Below are 26,473 nucleotides of genomic sequence, written 5' to 3' on the forward strand. Positions count from 1 at the left end.
GCTCCCCTTTCTATTCACAATTTCATATAAGAGTGAACATCTTTGTTGATGAGAGAAAGACTTGATCGTGTACTCTTGTAACTTGGGATCCATATCCAGCTCATAATCCCATTGGCAAGTAAGGCGATGTCTATCATTATTGATCGGTGCCATGATAGTACTCCATAATGGTACTCGGGTCGTACCACTGGCTACTATCATCTCCCACTGCTTCCACAACTGCATAATATAGGGAAGGGACCTCCGAACAGGGGCTTGGGATCTCTTCCTCACTTGCAAAGTCATCTAAACAAACATTTTTTCCGAAGGGTGAGCTCAAAAAAACTTAGTGAGTTGTTCAAATACAAAAAACAATTACAATCAATATTCAAGAACAAAGCATGATGCAATATGATATGAGACAATGTGCAAGTATGCATCAAACTCTAACATATGCTAGTCTCTAATGGCAGACATGCATTAAGATAGAACACCATACTCTTTTGGGCGGTCTTAGTCACTCTCCCTCAACAAGAGATGTCTATTGGGTTCTCCATGGTTGTTGGGTAAAAGCATCCATCTCAGACTATCACAATGGCTTGGGTTTAAGTCAACACTCTCTCACTCCACTATTGGTATAAGTACTGGTTCATGTCAAGGTTATACCTAATCCAATGCAAGTCATTTACTGAGTCATATCAACTTAGGGTGGGATACTTCCCTTCCTTGCCTCTCGCAATCCATTCCGGTATCTTTCCCCTTAAAGTCATCGTATCCTATGGCTCCAATCAATTTGAACTACGGACTCTTAACCCTATTGGTCATCCACATATAAGAAACGGGAAGCTCTCATGTCCTCTCACCGGTTGTCTATTGGTTTTGAGCACCCACAATCCCCATTGTTGCCATGGGTCACTCGGCTTCAATACCCATGCCAATAGGGTAAGATATGACGGAGTTTTTAACCAAACCCTTCTAGACAATCCTAAGTATGATATCCAGTAATCATGGAAAACACTAAGGGGTGGAATGCATCCCATACCACCTCCACTGATGTCCCAAGACAGAAACATCCAATTGGCATTCCCCATTCCACAATCACAACCTAAGCAATCACACTACAATATGATTTCCAAACATATCATCATATCATGACTCATTCACATTCCAACATTCACATATTCATTAGATATGCATAACATCATTACTAATAATATTCTGAAATTACAGAGGTATATCAATCATGATCAAGTCCTAAAATAGTAACTTAGAACATGCATTAAAGTTCTATTACCATTAAGAAAGTAATTTAGGTTATATATAAGTTAACATCCTTACCTTGTTATCGACTTGGATCCTTTGAAGAGTTGACCAAAAGATAGAATCAAACTTGCCAAAGAAGCCCTAATAATATGATGATTTAATGTTAGGAACAAACCCTAAAGGTTCAAAGATGAAAAGACAGCAAATCAACGCATTCTTTTGTCTCGGTCCTGGCTTGGTTGCCTAAGGCTACCAAGCCAATCGGCCAAGGCTACTGTGTATAGACAGTAAAACCTAAAATCGATTGAAAACTCGTCGTTCGGGTACCAAATCACTCCGAAATCAATTAGAAAACTCTGAAATAATAGTAGAACACTATCTAATATGATTTAGGCATCAATCATGGTCAAGGGAATGAAACCTAACGAGTCCCATATTAGGTTTCATTCGAAATCAAACCACAGATTCACGGATAGGCTAGAGTGAATGGGGATTCACTATAAGATAAAGAGAATAGTAGATTATGGTCTAAAACATCATGGAATATGATTTAACATGGATTGGAAATCAAACCAATCAAATAGAATAAAATTCATATAGATTCATGCTAGGTCTTTATCGAAATCACACCGTGAAGTTCAAGGAAGAGCTAAAGTGAATGGAGATTCACTCTAGAACTAAGAGGATGTAAGAGTAGGTCATTACATTAGCTTTAGGCCTTCCTCAAGTCTCTATAGTAGGTAGAAACAATAGAGAAAGTAGAACTATATAGAAGAAAGAGAGTGATTGCTAACCTTGTAGAAGAAGAATCGTCAGACGAAATACTTCACGGATGCTTGGAAAACTTCCTTCACCTTGAAGAGAGTTCTTTAGAATGTCTCTGACGTTCTCTGATGGCCTTATGACACAATGACACGATTTAGAACGAAAAATACTTAAATAGGGCTTTGAAAACCTAATTTCCCAAAAGTGACAATTTTGCCCTGGGACTTGGTTGCTTGGGTTGGTCACTTGGGGCGGCCAAGGCAGGCTGCCAATTGTCCCCTTTTTGGTCAAAAATGCATTTTGGTTCTTTGAAAGCTCTTAACTTCCTCTGGGGTCTTTTTCCAAGTTATAAAAGGATCTTACTTGGTTTTTCGGGACCTTCCACTTGTGTCATTACTGTACTCTTGGTCCATCTACCAAGTCCATCATCATTCAAGTTAGATCTTCTTCCAAAATCCGACAAGGTTTCTATCTTTGCATCATCTCTATCTATTTCCATTGGCTCTAAGTCACACAATGGGTTCAATTTGAATGTCTTCTTCCTGCACTCCGGGTTTTAGGACCTATAATATAGATTTTCGGTTAGGGTTGTGATGCATTTCACATGAGTCAGCCCAACCCGGTCCTCCCGCCTTTAGGATATTTCTGGTAGCCATAGGCAACATTATGGAATTATGCATGGTTTGTTACTTTATGGTTAGGATTAGGATCAACACCAGAGTGGCAATTTAGTATCTAACTTAACCCTGCTAGAACCAATTGCCCTATGCTACAGGGTCAGGGAAATGGTAAAGATAAGGTATGTGTTAAAATTTAAAAAAGCACAGTTTAGCCCAACCCTATTTCAGCCCCAAAAAACATGCTTAATAATAATATTTATGTTAGGTTTCAATAATCAATATTGATCTTAAGTCTTGAGTATCGATTGTTCATATTCCTCAATGTGTGAGAATGATATATTTTTAGATGCAAGAAGTGTATAATCTCAAATTTCTGTGTCGGAGTTTGATTGATCTAAATTATGAAAACAAGGTATTTTGGATGAAATGGTGAGATTTGATACTAAGAATCATAAGATTGGGCAATAGGCAATTAGGCACCTGCTTTTCATGTTGTTGGGGTCAAGGTACATTATATTGCTGAATATTGCGACATTTCAGGTAAAAATCAGTATGTCACTTAAGGGCAACACAAAACCAAGCATTGAAACAACATCAACCAAAAATCGTTGAAAAATCTCCGAACCGGCGAAATATCAGCAAAAATCGAAACTTTTCCTGTTGGCTCTTCACCTTCTCTGACTCCAACGATGGAAAAACCCCACAACCCTCACTGTTGCAGCTCTTCTTCAGCCGGCAACCTCTTTTTTCTGGTCTCTCTCTGGTCTCTCTCTCGTCTCTCTCTGGTCTCTCTCTCTCTCTCTCTCTCTCTCTCTCTCTCTCTCTCTCTCTCTCTCTCTCTCTCTCTCTCTCTCTCTCATTTTAGGTGAAGCAGTAGGCTAGCAGTGAGATTTTCAACAATAGTTCCATTGCCAAAAGTTGCCGAAATATCGGCAAAATGTCACTGTGTCAGTGGCGTCGCCAGCCACCGACACACAACTTTTGGCCGACATTTTGAACCTTGGTTGGGGCCTAAGCAACCCCTGATATTGATGTTAGTTATCCAATAAGAATAAATTCATGAATAGGAAGCAAATCAAAGTTAAAAACAACAAAATAATGATAATATTAATAATAAGAAAAATTGTGTAAGATTTGTCAACATTGACATTGATTGGAGGCCATATTGACGTTATGCAAAAAATCCATCAGCATTCTTTAGGGGTGGAATTGTGTTGGTAAAAAATAAGTTATGTATCAATTGTTATTGCTTGTGTACATTATGATTGATAGCTAATATTTTTTGTTGGATCTGAAGTTCATCCAAGCCATCTTACACATACCTTGATTATATCCTTAAGAGAGATTCGACACCGATCAGAGCCAATTCAGTGTCCACTGGCCCTAGCTCAATGTCGATGGGACTCTGAATGGGAATTGCACACTTGAGATAATTTGGGCCAAAAGTGAGGTTTTCTAGGATGAATAGAATAGGTAAGGCAACCCAAGGGGAGTGAGTGATGATTCGGACTTGGGCTTTGGCTCTGAAGGGAAAATAGGTTGAAAGGCTGAGGTGGGAACAAAAGTAGGGATTCATCATCATTATCATGGGTGCCTTTAAAAGAGAATGTAAAAAATGGATGTCTGCATAATACCAATTGTTAAAACAACGTAGAGGGGGGGTGAATAGGTTGCAACTAGTGGAATTGCCTAATTCTCCAGTTTAATTGCAAAAACAAAGTAAATTGTGTATTTCAATGATTAAGTAATGTAATCAATCCACAAGACAAGTATTTACAGTGGTTCGACTTACAAGTCTATGTCCGCTCTTCTCTTGGCCTCAAGAGAGTATTCCATTAGTGATTCTCTTTCAATACAATGGGTAGAGGTCAAACCCTATACAATCTATGTTCAATAGGGCAAGATCACCCTTTACAATCTTTGTTCTAAATAGGAAAAGAGCATCCTTTACAATCTTTGTTCTAAGTAGGGAAAGAGCACCCTCTACTAATTATAATCAACCTAGACTAGAATTGAACAATCAAAACAATTTGAAGAAGTGAAGGATATTACCTAACAAGGGGAGTAACACCTTACCCCTTGTGTGAATGTGATGCAATGAAGAATGAATGCTTAAAATATGAGATGCACCACTAATAAAGTCCCAATATTCTTCAATAACTCCAAGCTTGACTCCAATGAGCTGGCTTGACAACTTTGGAATGTCCTTCAAAGTTGGATAGAGTTGTAAGGCAAGTGATCAATGCTAGTTCATCACTTTGAGAGTTGTGAGGTATTAATTGCTCAATAGACAAGGTAGCACCTCTCAAATGGGGGTGGTTGGGCTTATAAAGAAGGCATCCAATAGCTTAGCCCAACCTCCCAACAAATAGCAAATTTCAGTGAAATTTTAGTCTAGATGAACGTTTATCTGACCAAACGGAGCTCCATCTCAATTTGTGTCAGTTAAAATATATCCGTTATGCTTATATCAGAACCAGACGAAAATTCCGTCTGGCACTCTGTGACCAAACAGATGTTCGTTTGGCTAGACAAAAATTCCTTCTGGCATTGTGTGACCAGATGGATGTCCGTCTGGCTCAGACGGTCGTTCATCTGCAACATAGAGTCCCCAATTAAGTTGGGACTTGGACTTGATTGAATTTTTGGTATTTCCAACCAACCATAAGCTTCATACACTCTCCTAATATATCCTAGGTCAGCTAGTGACATATGGAGGCGTCCTAAGTCCTAAATTCATCTAAGTCTTGATATTGACTAGATCTTTGCATTTTCTTGTGCTTTGAACTTGATACTCATCTTGACTTTGATTCCTAGTCCAAGATTGCTTGATCTTGACTTGGGCTTGAGCATCCGGTGAGTTTGGTCCAATGAGTCAGATTTGATGCACTTGTTTTAATGATGAGCTGGACAATCACTACTTAATGTAGACATTAGTAATTTGTGTTTGTTATCATCAAAACTAATGGAGACTGATGTGGCAATAATGATGACAAACACACAAGTGATAGAATGTATGAATGATAATTATAGACTTAAAAGCTATCACTTATGCATGAAGTATTCTAAATACCCTCATTTTATGGAACATGACATTAAGCATCATGTTCATTTCATTAAATTGCATATGTTTATGTTCCAAGGTTTCTCCCCCTTTGTCACAACAACAACAACAATAAGCCTTGTCCCAACTAAATGGGGTTGGCTACATGGATTCTTGCCCTCCAATCAGTTCTGTTCGAGGCCATGCTAGATACAAGGCCTAAGCTATACATATCCTTTCTCACCACTTCTCCTAAGGTTATCTTAGGTCTACCCCTAGCTCTTCTAGTTCCTTCAATATGGATTATATCACTTCTCCGTACATGAGCATCTATAGGTCTCCGTTGAACGTGGCCGTGCCACCTCAAATGACTTTCTCTAAGCTTATCACTTATGGGAGCAACTCCCAGACCAACTCTAATATGATCGTTTCTTATCTTATCCATCATAGTTTTGCCACTCATCCATCTTAGCATCCTCATTTCTGCTACACTAAGTTTATCTATATGATTCTTTTTAACAGCCCAACACTCTGCACCGTACATCATAGCTGGTCGAACAACAGTCCTATAAAATTTTCCTTTAAGCTTTAATGGAATACGCTGATCACATGAGACCTCGGACACACCTCTCCACTTCTTCCACCCTATTTTAATTCTTTGGGAAACCTCATCTTCCAAATCACCTCTTTTACTAATGATTGAACCTAGGTACCTAAAACAATCGCTCTGAGGAATCTCTTTATCGTCAAGTATCACCACCTCATCATCTGCCCGATCATGACTAAAGTTACAAACTAAATATTCTGTCTTCGATCTACTAAGTTTAAAGCCTTTTGATTCCAAAGCTAATCTCCATGATTCTAATTTGGTATTAATCCCCACTTGGGTCTCATCAATCAACACAATATCATCCGCAAAAAGCATATGCCAGGGGACCTCATCTTGAATGTCTTTGGTTAATTCATCCATTACCAGTGCAAATAGATATGGGCTTAAAGTTGACCCTTGATGTAGCCCAACTGTTATTGGGAATTCATTACTTTGTCCCCCCACTATTCTAACACTAGTCACCGAACCATCATACATATCCTTAACTATATCTATATATTTACTTGCAACACTTCTTTTCTCTAGTACTTGCCAAATTAACGCTTTAGGGACTCTATCATAAGCTTTTTCTAGGTCAATAAATACCATATGAAGATTTTTCCTACATTCTCTATACCTTTCCATAAGTCTCCTAATTAAGTAAATAGCCTCCGTTGTAGATCTTCCCGACATAAACCCAAATTGGTTCTCCGTAACTGTAGTTAAGTGTCTCAAACGGGTTTCAATTATTCTCTCCCATAATTTCATCGTATGGCTCATCAATTTAATGCCCCTATAGTTATTACAACTTTGAATATCTCCTTTATTTTTGTAAATTGGAACCACAACACTTCTCCTCCAATCATCTGGCATTTTCCCTGTGCTCATAATCTTATTAAACAACTTAGTCAACCAAACTAGTCCATGGGTTCCTAAGCTCTTCCATACTTCAATTGGGATTTCATCAGGACCTTGTGTCTTGCCGAGTTTCATCCTCCTTAAAGCTTCTTTTACTTCTTTCTCCCCCTTTGTCATTAACAAAAAGGAGACAAGCATGGAATGCTCCCCCCAAAATATCATGCTCCCCCTAAATATGATCCTCCCCCTCAATGAAGACAAGATAGAAATGAGTAAGAAAAAAAATTTGCATTGCATAATAGTCTTGTCATAAATAAAAGAGAACATTAATTAAAAAAAAAAAAAAAAAAAAAAAAAAAAAAAAAAAAGATAACACACAAGATAACATGAAGCATAAAACAGAAAGTGACATAAATAGAAACTTATTCTTCAGCTTCATCATCCTCTTCATCATCAATATCATCACCTTCACCTTCACCCTCTTCTGTATCACCTTCCTCATCCTCGGCTTCATCATCTTTAGCACCTTTAGTTTCTTGCGGCTGCATCAGAGGGATGTTGAGGTGAGACATCATGTGGTGCATGAGGTCTTCAATGAAACCCATACGAGTAGCCAAAGAATCGAATCGATGATCAAAATGTTGCTACATGGTAGTGAGGCGAGAGTCAAGTGCTCGAAACAGCAGGCTAGTGGAAGTGGAAGAAGAAGCAAGCTGTTGGGGCCCGACCGATGCACATTCAATATCCATATCCTGGGGTGCTGTGGCTCCTTGGCTAGCTACTGCCTTTTTCTTTTGTGCGATGGACCTCCGATTTTATCGAGAGGAGGTGGTGAGGGAAGAGAGACCTCATTTCTTAAGCTTACTTCAAACTGTCGGAAGACTTTAGTGAGAAGGCTACCATATGGTAGACTCATATTCCCAGTGATGGCATATTGGATCACGTAGGAGAGAATACTGTAGGATAGGCATAAGGGCTGATGGAAAGGAATGCAATGAGTGATATATGTATGAATGGAGGTGACATCAAACCGCTATCCCTTTCTAGGGAGAATGTTCAGCTAAGTTATGTGACTGATGGCTTTGGCCCCATCATTGAACATGGTTTGCTGAATGTCCTTGTAGTAGTTTGGCCAATTCCCAGGTCTTAAGAGACATTAGTAGACTTCTTCTATGTGGATATCCTCAGGTGGGGGATCCTTATAGGTCCAAAATATGCAGGCTCCTTTAGTGGAGATCCCAAACAGGGTGCGAAGGGCGGGGATGGTGAGAGCTATGTTCACCCCTTTGACATAGGAGGTGAATTTCAGATCTTCTCCCTCTCCTTCATGGCGAAGATTTGCATAGAAGTGAGTGACAAGTCGAGGGTATGTGGGCTCATCAGCTCGAAGGATGGGACCCCAACCCATGTCTCAAAACAGTTTTTGGATTGGAATTTGAGAGAGGGCTACAAGGTCAATGGTCTTGCCCTGCTCAATGTGATGCTTGACAGTGCGGGGATAGCTTTCTTGGGCTCTAGTGTCCCAAAACCATTTTTCTAGCCTAGGGGAACCCTCAAGTGATTCACCAGGAGGGGGTGGAGGAGGAGCAGCTCTAGAAGAAGAGTGTCACATCCACCCAGCCAGTACCCTACCTGGCATACCCGAGTGTGTGATCCACAGCCCCGAAGATCAAGTATCGAGGTAATCAACCTCCCATATAGACAATAACATAATCATGAACATAAATAATCAAATGTGCAAAAGATAAACAAAAGATCCAAATAGGGAAAGAATAAATCACATATCATCAGAGTATGAAAGACAATCAGAATGTCTAAATCAATAAAGTAAAGGGAGGCGGAATCCCACTCTACAACTAGCGGAAAGGTAGTACTAAAAGAAAAGGAAAATGAATGAAAACTAATCCCAATAGCAGGTACAATAAGTAACTAAATTGTTCTCAATCTTATAGACAACATCTCTATAAGTATAAATCTCAAAGATGGCGCAAGGGCGCTTCCACTCTATGGTCGGACTAAGCATCGTACGTAGCATAACCACCCACGGAATCTTCAGTGTAATTGTCGTAACCGCAATCACCTTCTTGGAGATATGCCTCTTCTCCTTGCACTTGTTCATACGAGCAGTCATGATACTCAGAACCTGTAGAAAAATCTAACAATACATTGCACAAAAGGAATGAGTTTCAAAGAAATCCAATAAGGCAGTTAATCCATAACAACATAAATGGCAGGATTTCAAAGTAGAGTAAAATGCTAAATGATATGAAACACATGATGAAATATGATTCTAACTCTATGTATGCTGGTCTCTATTGGCAGACATGCTTTAAGTCATAGCACCGTACTTCTTTAGGAAGGTCTCATCACACAACACCTTTTGGTAGTGGGTCCGGCATCCCTCGGGACATTCCATGGCTGGGGGTTAAGTCACCACTCTCTCACATCACCATTGGTCTAAGTACCGGCGCATGTCAGGGTCAAAGCCTAGCCAAATGCAAGTCTCCTACTCAGTTACATCAAGTCAGATCCAGATACATCCATTCTTCGCTCCTGGCGATCCTTTCCGACATCCTTCACTCTAGAGTCCTCATAGTCCTTGACTACGGACTCATCAACCCTATAGGTCATCCACATATGGTAAACGGGAAGCTCTCACGTCCCCTCATGGGTTGGTTACGGGTCTTGAGCGCCCATGAGCCCAAGTCTATCCATATGCAACCCTATCGATAAATGGTCCCCACAATGTGATTCCTGTCCTCTCACGGGTTGGTTACCGGTCATGAGCGCCCATGAATCCCCATTGCTACCACGGGTTGTTCGGTCTCAATACCCCTTTGATTAGGGTCTGACATAACAGGACATCCTAGCCAAACACTACTAGACAGCCCTAAGTATGTCATCCAACAGGTTAGGAAGGTGTCCAAAGGGCATCTCCGGAAACATCCCATAATATTCCCGTAGTTGTCCAAGGACAGAAGTGTCAAAAGGACACCTCTCCTTTCCAAACCATACTTATCATTCACAAACATAAATCCATAACATCACATATATGGCAACTTCTTATATGGAAAGAAATCAATAATAACATCCAACTTGCATATATTTGGTAAGTAAATCATACATGAATCAATTTAGTATAAACAAGTAATGCTACTGTAATCAAGGTAGTTGCATCAGTAGTATATCATTATAAGAATCTAATTAAGGAAACAAATCAATGATATTCAAATATAGAAACTAGATAATGCAATCTATGTAATTAAGGAAATAACCATCCTTACCTTATATAACTAGCAAAGGATCTCGGGGAATCAAGTAAGACTTTGACTAAACTTGGGAAGAAAGTCCTAAACAAGTATATATAACATATTAGGAAAGATACCTAGAAGGAAAGATATCAAACATCCAAAATAGACCAAATATGAGGTTGTTGTACTCATTGGTCGATTGGATTGGTCTACTGCCTCAGTCGACCAATGAGTCAACCAACAGAGACAGTGGCCTTCAAAAATCAGAGTTTTAGAATATAAAACCGAATTTGGTGGTTTAAAAGGGTACTAAACAAGGGGGAAACTACAATGGCAGTATACTAGTATATAGAGGACTCCAAAACACTAATTAAATTAAGTCTTCAAGTTACAAATTAGGAAACAAAAAGTTACCATAATTAGATCAATCATGGTTCTTGTAGAACTCATAGTAAAAATCATGGACAAGAACAATAGGATGATGGATCACTAATTGTGACAAAGGAATCATGAATAACATGCATGGATTCTCAAAAGAAATCGAGTTAAGGCTGAAGAACATCAATCTAAATAAGGAAAGAGAATGAATACAAGCTTTCCTTCAAAAGCGAGTGATGATCTTGATGAAGATCATCCACCAAGCTCTAGATCCTTAGGAAAAGAGAGGGAAAGAGTATAGTGATGGTTGCAACAGAGATACAATAGCACTACTACTGTCCTCAATCAAAAAAAGGAAATAAGAATAATGAAGAATCAAAGATGAAACATAGAAGAGGATGATCACATACCTTTTTGTGTAAAAGCACGAGTTTTGACGAAGATCCGTCAAGATAATCACCAAGGACACAAAGGAGATGACTTGTAGAGGGCTCTAGTACGTTCCAAAGAGTTTGGAGGCAGAAAATACAAAGTAGATTCGAGATTGGACTTAAATAGAGCAAGCAAAGACCTAAGTAGCAAAGTCAGATCCCATTGGTTGATTGGATTGGTCGACTGGTCCAGTCGACCAATGAGTCGACAATCGACCAATCAGAATAGCAAATCCAAAACAGGGAATTGAAGGCTCAGATCAAATCCAAACATAAAGGGGTTTTCCACACACACCATGTGACTTACCTAGTAGGTAGAAATGCCTTCGAACCATGACAGAGAGCACTCCAAGTCAATCAACTAATTCCATCTTCATCAGAGTGTAGTTTCCATAAATGGAACAATGACATCAACACTCATGGATTCCAAGCCAGCCACCAAGTCTTCCACTAGAAGGGCCCATAGTTGACTTCTTGCTTTACTTCAGGTTGTCTGACCTACAAACAACAGGGTTTCCGGGTCAAGGTTAGGGCTGGGTTTCACAAAGAGGCTCGGGAGGAACCACTGCGAAGAGATAGATTTTTCCAGCAAGACGTCATGGTAATCTGTCAACCACAAAGACCACATACCAAATAGTATAAGTAATCACATTATACATAGGTCTAATCTTAACTTCGAGAGAAATCTTGAAGATTTCAATAAATAGTTCATGGAGTTAACCTTGCCAAGTTTCACTTATGAATGCAAAAACAAATTTTATGGCATGGATTTAAAAAAATCAAATGTTTCTATTAAAATCAAGGAAAACAGATCTTGTTGCTATCAATTTTCAAAAATTTCAAAATTCTGGGAAAGACAGAGTAGGGTATGCAAAATCATTGACATAGGATTTTAAACATAAATCTTTGTTATATTTGTGGGATTTCAATACTAATCTAGATTGCAACAACTCGAATACAACAACTCTAAGGTGGGATTCTAACCAGGTTGTGAAGAATATAGCAACTCACAAGTAGGTCAATTTTATCCATGAATTCAAAAGAAATTGAAAAGATGAAAGCTAAATTGGGATCTTTTTTTTCACAAAAGATGAGATGATCAAACTCAGGATGCTGTTTAGACAAATAAACTCAGGGTTTCTACTCTAAGCATGTAAATGATGATTGTCAACCATCATTGAGTCACAGAGTTTAAAAAAATCCAGGGTTTTAAAATAGACAAGATTTTGCCCAAAAATGTTTGGGTTAGGTTTTGAAATCAGGTTGTAGAATGGTGAGATTTTGCATGAAATGTGATTGACTCACTGATTCATCCAAAAGAAACATGGTTTTGAATGAAAAACTTACCGAATTAGACGATTGAAGCTTCTACTTGAGAAAGGAGTCTTACATATGCACCAAAATAGAACTTGGGGACTGGATGGAGACTACTACCCACGTTGGGTATCTCACGCACACAGGGGGAGAGAGGGAGAGAGACGTTGATAAAAGGAGATGGAGAGAAGTGGGAGAGATGGAGTGAGAATAGGGATTTTGAAAATGAGAGGAGTAACTGACGGGAAGTGGGAGAGTGTGGGGTTTTAAAAAAACATACGCATGTTTTAAAAACAACCAAACAGTTGTCCGTTTTCTAGACACAATTTCCGTCTGGTTCATTGTGACCAAACGGTCGTCTATATGGTTTCAAACGATTGTCCATCTGGTTACTAAATAGAATGCATACTCAAAGTTTAGTCTAGAGTGGGGACTTTTGAAAAATGATCTTATTTTAATATATCAATGAGCCCTAGTTCTCTTCTTAGTTCAGTAAAATGATCCTCACTTAGGGGTTTGGTGAATATGTCCGCTAATTGATGATTTTTATCAATGACTTCAAGGATTACTTCATTCTTTTGAATGCAATCCCTAAGGAAATGATGTCTAATGTCAATGTGCTTGGTCCTTGAGTGAAGCACAGGGTTCTTACTGAGGTTGATGGCACTAGTGTTGTCACACTTGATAGGGCTCTTCTCAAGAGGAATTCTATAGTCTAGTAAGGTTTGTTTCATCCATATCACTTGAGCACAACACTTACCGGTTGTGATATATTTCACCTTGATTGTTGAAAGAGCAACACAGTTTTGTTTCTTGCTAAACCATGACACTAGGCATAGTCTAAGCAAGTGACATGTGCCACTTGTGCTTTTTCAATCAACATGACAACTGGCAAAGTCAGCATCCAAAAAACTAAATAGGTCAAATTCTTGACCCTTAGGGTACCATAAACCTATGATGTGCCTTTCAAGTATTTGAATATTTTCTTTACGGCACAAGCATGAGATTGTTTAGGATTGGCTTGGTATCTTGCACAAACACAAACACTAAACATTATGTCCGGTTTACTAGCCGTTAAGTATAGAAGGTGTCCGGTTTACTAGCCGATAGAAGGCTTCCGATCATACCCCTATACTTAGTGGCATCAAAAAGGCTTCCCATCCTCATGTTTTGATAATTTCAAAGATGTGCTCATGGGTGTTCCACTAGCCTTTTGAGAAGTTACATCAAATTGCTTTATGAGTTCTTTGATATATTTAGTTTAACTAATGAAAATGTCATTTTCACTTTGTTTAATTTGCAAACCAAGAAAGAAATTTAATTCACTCATCATGCTCATTTCAAATTCATTTATCATCAAGTACCAAAATTATGACATAGAGATTCATTTGTAGCACCAAAAATGATATCATCCACATATATTTGCACAATAATAATGTCATTTTTCTTATACTTTACAAATAATGTTGTGTCTACCTTACCCATCAAGATTCCATTTGGAACTAGAAATTTTCTTGATCTTTTATACCAAGCCATGGAGCTTATTTAAGTCCATATAGAACCTTCTTAAGTTTGAAGACATGGTTGGGGTAGGTAGGGTTTTCAAATCCTGGAGGTTGTGCAACATACACTTCCTCCATAATGAATCCATTTAAGAATACATTTTTTACATCTATTTGATATAACTTGAAGTTCTTATGGCATGCAAATGCCAATAGCATTCTTATGGAGTCCAACTGGGCTACGGGTGCATAGGTCTTATCAAAGTCAATTCCCTGTTGTTGATTATACCCTTGGGCAACCAACCTTGCCTTGTTTCTAACAACTTGACCATTTTCATCAAGCTTGTTTTTAGATACTCATTTGGTGTCTATGATGGTATGGCCTCGGGGGTCTTTGAATGAGTTCCCAAACATCATTTCTTTCGAATTGATTTAAATTTTCTTGCATGACCATGATCTAATAACTATCTGTTATGGCCTCTTTTGCATTTTTGGGTTCTATTGTCACGTCCTCCCAGCCGGTACCCTATCTGGCATACCCGAGAGTGTGATCCACAGCCCGAAGATCAGGTATCGAGTGATCAACCTCCCACATAAACAATAACATAATCATGAACAATCATAATAAAAGTGCGGAAGATAAACCATAGATCCAATAAAGAAAGAATGAATCATAAATGAATCAGAATAATAGATATAGTCAGAGTGTCAAACAGATAAGTAAAGTGAGGCAAAAATCCCACTCTACAACCAGCGGAAAAGTAGCTCTAAAAGAATATACTAGACAAAATCTAATCCCAGTAGCAAGTACATTGGGTAACTAAATTGTTCTCCACTTTATAGACAACATCCTTATAAGTGTAAATCTCATAAATGGCACAAGGACGCTTCCACTCAATGGTCGGACTAAGCATCGTACGGAGCATAACCACTCGCGGGATCTTCAGTGTAATTGTGGTAACCGCAATCACCTTCCTGGAGATATGTCTCCTCGCCTTGCGCTTCTTCATAGGGACCGTCATAGTATTTAGTACCTGCAGGATAGTCTAACAAACATTGTACAATAAAGGAATGAGTTTCAAAGAAACTCGGTAAGAAGGCGCTTAAAATCCATAATAACATAAATGGCAGGATTCCAGAACAAACATAAATGCAATATGATATGAGATAAGTAATGAATGAATGAATCTAACTCTATGTATGCTGGTCTCTATTGGCAGACATGCTTTAAGTCATAGCACCGTACTTCTTTAGGAAAGTCCACTCACATCCTCAACCATTTAAGATATCTTGGATTCTCTCACGGATCATTTCACCGGTCTTGAGCAGCCGATTGGTAATGGGTCCTTCATCCCTCAGGGACAAACCATGGCAGGGGGTTAAGTCAACACACTCTCTCACAACCATTTGGTATAAGTACTGGCGCATGTCGTGGTAAAACCTAGCCAAATGCAAGTCTTCTACTTAGTTACATCAAGTCAGATCCAGATACGTCCATTCCTCGTCCCTGACGATCCTTTCCGGTATCCTTCACACTAGAGTCCTCATAGTCCCTGACTACGGACTCATCAACCCTATTGATCATCCACATATGGTAAACGGGAAGCTCTCACGTCCTCTCACGGGTTGGTTACCGGTCTTAAGCGCCCGTGAGCCCAAGTCTAACCATATGCAACCCTACCAATAAATGGCCCCCACAATGTGATTCCCGTCCTCTCACGGGTTGGTTACCGGTCTTGAGCGCCCATGAATCCCCATTGCTACCACGGGTCGTTCGGTCTCAATACCCCTCCGATTAGGGTCCGACATAACAGACATCCTAGCCAAACACTACTAGACAATCCTAGATATGTCATCCAACAGCTTTAGGAAGGTGTCCAGAGGGCATCTCCGGAAACATCCCATAATATTCCCGTAGTAGTCCAAGGACAGAAGTGTCAAAAGGACACCTCTCCTTTCCAAACCATACTTAAGCATACACATGCATCAATTCATATCATCACATATATGGAAAGAAATCAATAATTACAATCAACTTGTATATAATTGGTAAGTAAATCATACATGAATCAATTTAATATGAATAAGTAATGCTACTGTAATCAAAGTTATGCAACAGTAGTATATCATTGTAAGAATCTAATTTAGGAAACATGTCAATGATATTCAAATATAGAAACTAGATTCATGCTATCTATGTAATTAAGGAAATAACCATCCTTACCTTTTATAACTCACAAAGGAATCCTAAGAAATCAAGTAAGATCTTGGCAAACTTGAGAAGAAGGTCCTAAACAAGTATATACAACATATTAGGAAAGATCCCTAACAGAAAAGATACCAAAACATCCAACACAAACCAATTCTGGAGTTGCTGTACTCATTGGTCGAGTGGATTGGTCGATCGGTCCAATCGACCAATCGGTCGACCAATGCGGACGATAGAGCCTAAAAAAAACAGAGTTTTAAGATATGAAATCCGAATTTGGTGGTTCAAAAGGGTACTAATCAAGGGGTAAACTACATCAATAGTATTCTAACATATAGGGGACTTCAAAACACCAATCAAATCAAGACATCAAGATCCAAATTAGGAAACAAAAAGTTACCATAATTAGATCAACCATGGATCTTGATGAATTCGAAATAGAAATCAAAGACAAGACAATAGGAGGATGGATCATTGCTTCAGGTAAAGGTATCATGAAAACATACTTAGATCTTCAAGGAACAAGGCTTAGAAGCATAAATCTAAATAAGGAAATAAAACCTACCATATATGTAACTACCATGCTTCATGAAGAACACATAGTATGGTAGAAGAGAACAACTAGAAATTGATAGATTATGGATCATGGAAAGAAAACACAGTAATTAACTACTAACATGATCAATAAAGAAGATCCAAAGAGATCAGAATTCAAATCAGAAGTTTAACAAGATTAGATCATGGTTTGATCATGATTCCTTCAAAAGCTTGCAATGATCATGGTTAAGATCATTGTTCTAGCCTCAAATCCTTAGGATGATCATGAGAACATGTTCAGAGATGTTTGCAACAGAGAATGCAGCATCTCTTCTACTGTCTCAACTCAAAAAGGAAAGAAAATACAAAGATGGAGGAGAAGAAGAGAGAGTAGACATACCTTTTGATGCAAAAGGAAGAGTTTCGACGAAGATCCATCAAGAAAACACCAAGGATGCAAGGGAGATGACTTGCAGAGGTCTTTGGTTCGTTCCAAAGAGTTTGGAGGCAGCAAATACGAAGTGGACTCGAGATTGGACTTAAATAGAGCAAGAAAAACCTAATTGCCAAAGACAGCACTCATTGGTCGAGTGGATTGGTCGACTGGCCCAATCGACCAATCAGTCGACCAATGTCTGTCAAGAAGTCCAAAACAGGGAGTTGAAGGCCCGGATCAAATCCAATCCTAAAGGGGTTTTGCACACAAGTCAAGTGACTTACCTAATAGGTAGAAATGCCTTCAAACCAAGATAGAGAGCACTCCAAGTCCATCAACTAATCCGATCTTCATCAAGATTCAGTTTCCATAAATAGAACTTCATCATCAACTTTCATGGATTCAAAGCCAGACACCAAGTCCACCACTGGGATGGCCCAAAGCTGACTTCTTACTTTACTCCGGGTCATCGGACCTACAAATAACAAGGTTTCCGGGTCAAGGTTAGGGCTGGGTTTTACATTCTCCCCCCTTAAAGAAATTTCGTCCTCGAAATTGAAAGCGTACTTGTGCTTCCAAAGAGGTAAGGAAACTTCTCCTTCATGTCTTCTTCCTTCTCCCAAGAAGCTTCTTCAGGGGTATGGTTCTTCCACCGAATCTTCACCAAAGGGATGGTGCGATTCCGCAGCTGCTTGTCCTTCCTATCCAAGATTTCAGCCGGTTCTTCATCGTAGGTCAAATCAGCACTAAGTCCTTCAGGTGCTTGCTGCAAGATGTGTTCCGGATTCTCTATGTATTTTCGGAGCATCGAAATATGAAACACATTGTGAACACCAGCAAGAGGCGGAGGTAATGCTAATCGATACGCAACAGGTCCAACCTTTTCCAAAATCTCGAAAGGTCCAATGTAACGAGGGCTAAGCTTTCCCTTAACATTGAATCTCATCACACCCTTCATTGGTGAAACCTTCGTAAATACTTTCTCTCCAACTTGAAATTCCAAATCGGTCCTTCTCTTATCAAGCATAAGATTTTTGTCTTGATCAAGGGACTTAATCCTTTCTCTTATCATATCTACCATAGCGCTCGTAGCTTCAATCATTTCAGGACCTAAGACTTTTCTTTCACCTGTCTCGACCCAAAGTACAAAGGTGTCCTACAAGTACTGCCATACAAAGCCTTGAATGGAGCCATGCCTATTGTTGCTTGATAACCGTTGTTATAGGCAAACTCAACCAAAGCTAGGTGTTCATCCCAATTACCACCCATATCCACCACACAAGATCCGAGCATGTCTTCCAATGTCCGAATTGTCCGCTCGGATTGTCCATCGACCGTGGATGATGAGTTGTACTCAAGTTCAATTGGGTTCCCAAGGCCTTCGCAAACTATTCGAAAACCTTGAGGTGAACCTAGGATCACGATCCGAAACAATACTCAATGGCACACCATGCGGACGAACCACATTATCCACATAAAGCCTTGCTAGCTTGTCCGAGTATGAGTGATCTTCATAGGAATGAAATGGGTTGATTTGGTCAACCTATCAACAATCACCCACACAGTGTCATTGCCTTTACTTGTCCGAGGCAAGCTAGCCACAAAGTCCATGGAGATATCCTCCCACTTCCAACTAGGAATAGGAAGAGGCTGAAGTAATCCAGATGGAGGTTGTCGAACGGCTTTCACACGTTGGCAAGTCTCACACTTGGCAACAAAATCATCAACATCCGCCTTTAGACCAATCCACCAAAAATGTTCCTTCAAGTCCTTGTACATCTTGGTGCTTCCCGGTGTATAGTAAAGACCGACCGGTGTGCTTCCTTCAATATTTCTTTCTTAACTTCTTCGTTTGCAGGCACGCACAGTCTTCCTCTAAACAACAAAGCACCATCCATGGATATACCAAAGTCGGGGTCCGACTCAGGATTCGAAGAAATCTTCTCAACTTTGATCAAAAACTCTTGATCAGAACTCTGCAGAGCAACAATCTTATCTCTAAGACCAGATCTTGCCGTCATGGCAGAAAGAATAAAATCAGAATCCTCAGGGACGATTTCCAAATCAAAGCTCTCAATAGAAGACCACAATGGTAAACTCAACGCATTCAAATCCAAAGTCTTCTTCTGGTTCTTCCTACTAAGAGCATCAGCAACAACGTTTGCTTTCCCGGGTGATACCGAATATCACAATCATAATCGGAGACTAGTTCCAACCATCTCCTTTGTCTCATGTTCAACTCCTTTTGGGTAAAGAAGTATTTCAAACTCTTATGATCCGTGAAGATGGCAATCTTCTCACCGTAAAGGTAATGTCTCCAAATCTTCAAAGCAAAGACAACGGCGGCAAGTTCTAGATCGTGAGTGGGGTAATTCCGCTCATAATCCTTCAATTGCCGAGAAGCATAGGCTACGACCTTGCCATGTTGCATCAGTACACAACCCAAACCAATCTTTGACGCATCGGTATAAACTGTCATACCACCGGAACTATCAGGTATAGTCAAAACCGGGGCACTTGTCAATCTATCTTTCAACTCTTGGAAATTCTTCTCACAGGCGTCAGACCAAACAAACTTTTCTTCTTTCCTGGTCAACTTAGTCATAGGAGCAGCCAACCGAGAAAAGTTCTCAATAAACCTTCGGTAGTAACCCGCCAATCCAAGAAAACTTCTTATTTCCGTTCATCGACTTCGGTCTTTCCCAATCAGCCACACTTGGACCTTTTCAGGATCGACACGAATACCTTCGGCTGAAACCACATGACCAAGGAATACTACTCTCTTAAGCCAGAAATCACACTTGCTAAACTTAGCGAACAACTTCTTTTCTCGCAACCTTTGCAAAGTGAAACTTAGATGACTCGCATGCTCTTCTTCGCTCTTCGAATAGATCAGGATGTCATCAATGAAAACAATCACAAACTTATCAAGCACATCGTGAAATACTCGGTTCATGAGGTCCATGAACACCGCAGGAGCATTGGTCAATCCGAAGGGCATGACTCTAAACTCGTAGTGACCATACCGCGTTCGGAAAGCTGTCTTGAAGATATCACTAGACTTCACTTTCAATTGGTGATATCCGGACCTTAAGTCAATCTTTGAGAACACAACTGCACCCTTCAACTGATCGAAGAGATCATCAATTCTGGGCAGCGGATATCTATTCTTGATAGTCAACTTATTCAACTCACGGTAGTCGATGCACAAGCGCATACTACCATCTTTCTTCTTGACAAACAAGACCGGAGCTCCCCAAGGTGACACACTAGGCTGTACGAAACCTCTATCAATGAGCTCATTCAACTGATTTTGCAGCTCTTTCAACTCAGTAGGAGCCATCCTATACGGAGCTTTAGATACCGGAGCGGCACCAGGGACGAGATCAATAGAAAATTCGACATCCCCTGTCCGGAGGCACTCCCGATAGATCATCGTGGAAGACATCAACAAAGTCGCAGACAACTCGACTTCATCGACTCTTTTCTCCACTATACCCTTGCCTTCAGATGAAGCATCATCCACTAGGGCATAGACTTGCATCAGTCAGAGACAACACCTTCTTACAAACCCTTCTCTTTTCACCCCGAAATTCAAAGACCGGACTTCCACAAATATGGAACTGAATCTTCCTTGAGGAACAAAGGAACACGACTTTGTGGGCTGTCAACCAATCAATTCCCAAAATAACATCGAAGTCCTTCATGTCAAGAATTACAAAATTGGCTTCCAAGTTCTTCTCACCAATCAACATAGGACATTTAGATAACCCCTTATCTAGTTTCACAACAGGACCAGTAGGTGTACTAATCAATAAACAACTAGACAACTTCTCGGGATTAGGTTAGTCTTCTTGATGAATGCGAGATGACATGAACGAATGAGATGCACCCGTATCAAATAAGACAAATGCAGAAATAGAAGCAACTAACAATGTACCCGTAATCACTTCATGGCTTGGATCCCGCTCAAGACTGGAAATACTGAAAACTCTACCGAGAGGGAGGAGGCAGGAGCACTCTTCACCACCGGGCGGGCTGCTGGGCGGCCGCCTGGACGAAGCACGAGCAAAATGACCAGCTTGCTTGCGGTAGAAGCAAACAGGATTGCTGGATCCAACAGGGGTGGCTGCAACAGAGGGCTTCGAACAAAAGGCCTTGCACTTGCACTTGCTGGTGGTCGGTTTCCGCCATACTTGTCTAAACTGGCCGGGCTGCTGAAAACCCGTGTTTTGACCTACACTCTTAGCCCGAAAGGTAGGAGTGGGGTAGGGTGTAGGTCTCACAAAACGATGGTCATTACGATCCACCAAACCAGAATTCCTTGATCGCCGGGGCTTTTGCACACGAGCACTTTCCTTCTCTCGTTTCTTCCAACTTCTTCGAGTTCTGCACCACTTGAGCATAGCTCACTATAGGCTGGACCGTGAGGTAAGCTTTAATGGCAGGCGCAGTCCTTTGAAGAACTTCTTTGCTTTCGCGAGGTCATCCTTCGGAGAATCTGGAGCAAAGAAATGAAGCTCCTCGAACTTCGTTGGTACTCCAACACAGACAGAGATCCCCGAGTAAGAATCATGAACTCGGCTTCCTTCGCATCTTTTACCGCCTCGGAAAGTAATTCATACAAAAAGCCTCTTTGAATAACTCCCAAGTTACAACTCCTGCATGCAAACCTTCCAAAACAGTCCGAGTGGAGATCCACCATGCATCGGCTTCTTGTTGTAACTTCGTTCAACAAACAGAATCTTCCGAGCTTCCGAGCATTGCGGATGTCGGAAAGCCTTCTCCAACTCACGAAGCCACTTGTTAGGAAACAAGGGGTCCTTGGTAACTCCGGTGAAAGTGGGTACTTGCATCTTCGAGAAAACTCTCCATCGAGGGGAGTATGAGGAGTTCCAGCTAAACCTCCCGCATTCAGGACTGCGGCATGAGGATTCACATTAGCACCAGCCCGGGTCTCATTATGCGAGTCATGAAACCCACCAACATCTCGGTTGAACCGAGCTGCTTGTCGCTGCATCATATTGCCCATAATATTGGCAATATCTCGGAAACTTCCAACATTCGGGGCACCGTGGTATCTCATGGGTACCCCTGATCAACATTAGGTATCTCGCCACCTCCATGAGGTATTTCACCACCTCCCGAGGTATCTCACCACCACCATGACCACCGGATTCACCACGCCCACTTCTCGGAGTAACCATTCTGCAAAACTGAGAACGTCAAAATACCGAATTTCGAAGTTTCAACATAAACCACAAGTCCAAATGATTTGAAAACTTAAATCATGCTTAAATATATCCATATAGTCATCAAACAATAATCCATAAGGCAAAAATCACATTTTCCAAAAATTCAACAGCAAATGAGGTCTCTGTGACCATTGGTCGAGTGATTGGTCGATCGACCCGGTCGACCAATGAGTCGACCAATGCGATGACAATGCGAAAATTCGCATTATAAGCCTCATTTTCACATTCCAACCTCATTCTAACTTCTTCCAAAGGTGAGAGAGCTCTAGGGAAAGTCTCCAAGAGTTCTCACAAGAGTTCTTGAGGTGATTTGGTGCTTCAACAACAACACCACAACACACAATCTTCACAAACAAGGTAAATCTCTTATTCTTTCTTCCATTTTCATCTTCTCATGCTTGCATTTCAATAAAACCATGCTTTACTTGTATCCAATGCTAGAAATCATGCTTAGGAATGCTTAGAAACATATTCCCTAGGTTTTAAACACGATGCCATGCATAGACAACAAGTTTTAACATAATGGTGTTCATCTCGCAAAGTTTTTATATTGAAATCAATATCTTTAGAAAAATTCCGTTTTCTCTCAAACCGCTTGGAATTTTCGCACGAGATCAAATGCTACATGCTCAAGATGACATTGTAGATAGGTCCATACAATTTGATTTAACCAATTTCAATTTTTCAAAAATCCAATTTTGACCTAAATTGCAAAATCCCCAAATTTCCTTCTTGCTGAATTTTCCGCTTTAATCCAAGTTTTCGATCGATTTTCATCAAACAAACTTCATAGACATGAAATTCCAAGTATTGCGCACATGCTAGTATGTTCAAATCAAATTTCCCCCAAATTTGAAATTTTCCGAAAAATTACGAAAATACCCTTTTGGCTCAAATCTTAAAATAGCACTAACTGGAATTGTCTCTTGTCTCTTTCCACGGATACCCACTATGCGAGAGGGGAGGGCGAGGACGAGGTAGAGGTCGTGGTCGCATTGTAGGTGCTCTTAGGGGGCGGAGGTCGGGTTCCTTCGAGCCTAGGACGGGAGGTTAGGAGACCCGGACATGTTTGACACACCTCGGGCCGAGTTCTGTACTGAGGCCTACTTCGCCATCTTGCAATATCGAGATGGGACGTCTACTTCACTTACGCCAGCTCGTAGCCTTTAGGATTCGGCAGAGATTCGACACATTGCGGTGGACTCATCTCTTCACCGAGGATCCGCCGGTATACCCGGAACTAGTGAGGTTGTTCTTCAAAGAACTTTACCTACACGAGAGGAGGCTCGAGGCCGGGGACATCCACTTAGACTTGTCCTCGGGAGCGGGGTCTTCCGGACTCGGATTCGCTTTTCCACCCGAGCACCGGGCTGAGATCTTGCGGGTTCCTTACTATCCACAGCGGTGTGTGTGGATACCTGCGGGAGCGGATCCGGACAGCCATCCGATGCCGTACGAGCTACGCGAGATATGCTCTACGCTATGGGATAGCCGTCGATGCTTCACTCCGTGGACCAGCGGACGGATGACGGATTCTGCACGGATTATCGGTCGCATAGTCGGCCGAAACATCATGCCGAAAGCCGGACATCACCATCGGGTCACGGTGATGGAGGCCTTAGTCATCTACCGCATCTACATGGGCTTCGAGATCGATCTCTCCTACATCATTCAGCAGGTCATGCTTGGACTTAGTTCTGCGGCCTAGCATGCGGAACCTTTGCTATGGGAGGCTACCGACTTTGATCTTCGGGCATTTCGGGGTGAGTTTCAAGGATACACCGGTGGACACCGGTTCACGGGGATACTTTATTGGGACTCGGACCATTCGTCGATGAGACTACAGCGATCGGGAGAGATCTCCCGGTCCGGAGGGTGAGGATGATGATGAATCGGAGGATGAGGATCGGGGGTCGGAGGATGGAGGAGAGGATATCGGTCCCGATAGTGATGATCAGGCCGGAGATGATGCAAATATGCACGAGGGCTGAGCCTGTGCATCACGAGTTTCCTTCATCACACTTCGAGGCGGGTGGCCCTTCACATGCGGTTCCGGAGACTTCAAATCTTGGAGCACGGATGAGATCGATGACTTCCATGCTAGAGAGGATGGAGGTCGGACAGGGAGCAGATGTACGAGAGGATGGAGTCACGACGGGATAGGATAGAGCATCGGGTGACTCAGCTAGTGGAGGAGTTCGAGCATACGAGAGATCGAGAAGATCACCTAGATAGACCGTACCTTAGGATTTCCATTTATGCATTTCAGATTTAATCATTGTAAAAACTTTTGAAATTAATGAAGTTCATTTTGTTTCCCTTTAATTATTGTATATTATGCACCTTCCTTTTCCTTGCATTAGTGACATTTGTTCAAGTATAATTATGGTATGTTATTCGGAAATGTTCTGTTATGCCTCAAAGGTCAAGTTCCTAATTCGGTGTTCTATTATTCACTTCTAAGAGTAGAAGAGTCATTTCGGATCAATGACTCAGGAATGTTCGAGTTATTGTCTTTTGTAGTTAGGATCCCTCGAACCTTGGGCTCGATACCAATCATGCACGTCCTCCCAGCCGGTACCCTATCCGGCATACCCGAGAGTGTGATCCACAGCCCGAAGATCAGGTATCGAGTGATCAACCTCCCACATAAACAATAACATAATCATGAACAATCATAATAAAAGTGCGGAAGATAAACCATAGATCCAATAAAGAAAGAATGAATCATAAATGAATCGAATAATAGATATAGTCGAGTGTCAAACGATAAGTAAAGTGAGGCAAAAATCCCACTCTACAACCAGCGGAAAAGTAGCTCTAAAAGAATATACTAGACAAAATCTAATCCCAGTAGCAAGTACATTGGGTAACTAAATTGTTCTCCACTTTATAGACAACATCCTTATAAGTGTAAATCTCATAAATGGCACAAGGACGCTTCCACTCAATGGTCGGACTAAGCATCGTACGGAGCATAACCACTCGCGGGATCTTCAGTGTAATTGTGGTAACCGCAATCACCTTCCTGGAGATATGTCTCCTCGCCTTGCGCTTCTTCATAGGGACCGTCATAGTATTTAGTACCTGCAGGATAGTCTAACAAACATTGTACAATAAAGGAATGAGTTTCAAAGAAACTCGGAAGAGGCGATTAAAATCCATAATAACATAAATGGCAGGATTCCGAACAAACATAAATGCAATATGATATGAGATAAGTAATGAATGAATGAATCTAACTCTATGTATGCTGGTCTCTATTGGCAGACATGCTTTAAGTCATAGCACCGTACTTCTTTAGGAAAGTCCACTCACATCCTCAACCATTTAAGATATCTTGGATTCTCTCACGGATCATTTCACCGGTCTTGAGCAGCCGATTGGTAATGGGTCCTTCATCCCTCGGACAAACCATGGCAGGGGGTTAAGTCAACACACTCTCTCACAACCATTTGGTATAAGTACGGCGCATGTCGGGGTAAAACCTAGCCAAATGCAAGTCTTCTACTTAGTTACATCAAGTCAGATCCGGATACGTCCATTCCTCGTCCCCGACGATCCTTTCCGGTATCCTTCACACTAGAGTCCTCATAGTCCCCGACTACGGACTCATCAACCCTATTGATCATCCACATATGGTAAACGGGAAGCTCTCACGTCCTCTCACGGGTTGGTTACCGGTCTTAAGCGCCCGTGAGCCCAAGTCTAACCATATGCAACCCTACCAATAAATGGCCCCCACAATGTGATTCCTGTCCTCTCACGGGTTGGTTACCGGTCTTGAGCGCCCATGAATCCCCATTGCTACCACGGGTCGTTCGGTCTCAATACCCCTCCGATTAGGGTCCGACATAACAGGACATCCTAGCCAAACACTACTAGACAATCCTAGATATGTCATCCAACGAGTTTAGGAAGGTGTCCGAGAGGGCATCTCCGGAAACATCCCATAATATTCCCGAGTAGTCCAAGGACGAAGTGTCAAAAGGACACCTCTCCTTTCCAAACCATACTTAAGCATACACATGCATCAATTCATA

This window comes from Hakea prostrata, chromosome 1, assembly GCF_041222555.1.
Source record: "Hakea prostrata isolate BN-2017 chromosome 1, UWA_Hpros_2, whole genome shotgun sequence".
Classification (NCBI taxonomy): Eukaryota; Viridiplantae; Streptophyta; class Magnoliopsida; order Proteales; family Proteaceae; genus Hakea; species Hakea prostrata.